Source organism: Mustela nivalis (genome assembly GCF_964662115.1).
Source record: "Mustela nivalis genome assembly, chromosome: 10".
NCBI classification, from domain to species: domain Eukaryota; kingdom Metazoa; phylum Chordata; class Mammalia; order Carnivora; family Mustelidae; genus Mustela; species Mustela nivalis.
The window spans coordinates 92653514-92656449 of NC_139029.1; positions in this window are offsets into that span (position 1 = coordinate 92653514).

Sequence of the window (2936 nt, forward strand, 5' to 3'; positions counted from 1 at the left end):
CCTCCTTCCCTGCTTCTCCAATTCCAAGCCTCCTCCTCCCAGGTCCGAGGTCTCAATGAGTCACTGCCACATGCACTCTCCTCTTGGGACGTTCAGGAAATCTGAGCTAGGTGGACACAGAACCCTCACCTGGGACCCAGCTGGTGGGTCAAGCTTCTCCTCAGCCCCTATCATACACGATACAATGAGGAAGGAATATTGCCTGGAAACCCAGTGTCTAAAACATGATCCCTTCCCTGATCGAGGTTGAGGAATTTCAGGTTTCTTGCTTCCTGTGGCAATCAAAACCATGGTTCACAAAGTCACTACGAGGACTTGCCAGCTCCCCGACAGGTCCATGACAGATTGAAAGAAAATAATCCTATGGTGTCATTATACAACATCTCAGGAAACAATCTCAGGACTCCTTCTCCTATCTATCCATTTGCAGGCCCATCAGAACACCCCTGGAATCCATGAGAGGCTCTACGCTTATGGAAAGTTGGGGGAAGAAGGGATGAGAATCTAGAAAGCAAACATGAATCCTTCTCCATGTGCCCTTTACACTTTGCTGAAGCTTATACCTACTCAGACTATTCCTACAAATGCCCCAAGGTCTATCCTGTGTGAGATAACATTCAGAGACCCTTGTTGTCCCTGAGGGAAAATGAAGTGTCCCTGATAACACCCAGGCTGTCCTTTGTGAATTCCCCTTGGGGTTTCTCCTCCCCGGGCTCTTCCCTCAGCACCTTTGGGCTTGTTCCTGGGAGGCCAAAAGTGACCATCAGTATCTACTGCCTGCCCACACCTGCAGATCAGGGGCTGTCCTCTCCCTCCCCACCACAGGTTTGCACAGGGCCTGAGCCTGGCTTTCAGCCCAGGCTTTTCAGTCACAGGTCACATGGCTTTCGGGGGTCCTTAGCCCCTGGGGCCACAGCTCCTCCTCCGCACAGGGCAGAAAAGAAGTTGGAGATACTCATAGGCCCCTGTGGGCTCTCCCAATCTAGGACTCATTCCAAAGCCTGGCCTCCTTTTCAGAAGACTGGGACAAGGGTGAAAAGGGGATGTGTTTGGCTGCCACGGGTCCCCTGCTTCCTGCAGCAGCCTGTCTCAGAACGCGCGTGGTGCGTGCTAGGTGCCCACCTCCCCGGGAGGCGTCGGCAAGCCATCACTTGGCTTCTGATGGAGGGGCTCAAGGGGGAAGTGGCTGCAGAGGAGGAGGTAGTTGGGATCTGGCAAAAGCTCACAGCAGCTTTGAGCTGGGACATCACTAGCCCCCTGCTGGGGGAGCCCAGGGGCCCCTGCATCCTCCAACACAGGCTGCCTATCGGTTTCGTGAAGGTATGACTTCTGACTTGGGGCTCTCAACTCCCCCTCTGCCTGGGTGCAGCTCCCCCTGCAGCTGCTCCTCTGGAGAGGCCTTCAGCTTGCTCCTGCCCTCTGTCACCTGGCCACCACCCCTCCAGGCTCAGCCACCAGTAGCATCTGACCAAGACTCACATTTGATTTCTCTCACTCTTCCTCTCTCAGATGCCAAAGACTGCAGAAACTAAGAAAAGAGAGGCCTCTGTGAATGAAAACCCCATCCTGAAACTTCATCCTAAAACCCCTTCTTTTTCCACTGGATGAAAGGAAATCTAAAGCAGCACATCAAGTTAAAGCCCAAAGAGAGCACGGGAGAGACACTTTGCTGAGAATCCACATCACAATCCCAAGCCATTCTCGATGATTTTTACTGCAAGAGACCCATTGGAGGAGAGAGTTTCTTGCCCTTCAGCTCCAGTTGTGATAAACCCCTCAGGAGACCAATGCCTGCCTAGATCACACCCCCGTTTCCAGAGACCTTCAGTCTTGCTGCTCTCAATTCCATCCTGCAGAGAACCAGAGTCAGCAGCACCACGGGAAGAGGCCACATGTCACACTGGACATTCTGGGCCACCAACTGGGCTATGCCAGAAGCACACAGCATTGACTACATCGTGTTCTTCCTGGAGACGTTCAGCCTGAATTTGAGCACGAGGGAGTTATCAGACACCTTCAGGATGTGGACCATTGAACCAGATGACCGGTCTGTCTGTCTTCACAAATCCCTGTCACCACAAATAAGAGACAGCAACATGGAGGAGAGATAGGTTGGGTTCCAAAGGACGACAAGAATGTGTTGCTGTATTTTCTTACTCCTTCAGAACCCAAAATATCTCCTCACCGTTAGGTGGCTGTCTCCGGTGGTGGTGACATTTCCTTGTTTGTAGGGGACAGGCCACATGTCTAGCTTAATGGCCTACATTCTGAAGTTGTCTGATCAGTTCCTCCTGATTAAATTCAGCCTGTGCCTTGGGCCAGGACACTCCATGGTTAATGCTGCATGTGTCCCGGCTAGCCTACCCGGAGACCAAGAAGGTCCAGTGTGCCCATCACCACTCCTGTGAGAGCAGCTTTGGTTGCATTGCTATAGAGTACCTATCAGATTGATCTGTTCACAGCAAGACACATGCTTTGCTTTCTGAAATTGGGAATCTGGTACGTGGTGGACCCTGAGGATGGGTGACGAGCCTCTCCTCTTAACCACTTTCTCTAACATGTTGCCATCTTTTACTGCTCCCTGTGGTATCTCCTACGCCTATCTCTGTTTGTACATTGGAAGAATTCTGATGTTTGGATATCTATACAATGTGTATTGGACGGCACTGCACTGTGGAAAAGAACATTCTGTCCCCCTTCTATGTCATTAAAGTTTTTGGTTCGGACAACCACTATGAACTTGTGGGTTATTGACATTGGATGCTCTAAGCTCTCCCTATCATGGTGATTTGGAGGATCGGGACACATGCTCATGGACATGTGCTTGGTTCTCATCGTCACAGTTATACTGAGTCTCCATCACCTTTAGGCTCTACGTACCCTACCGGGAGGACATGTTTCTGTGTTTAGCTCTCTGTGGTATTTCTTTTCTTTTC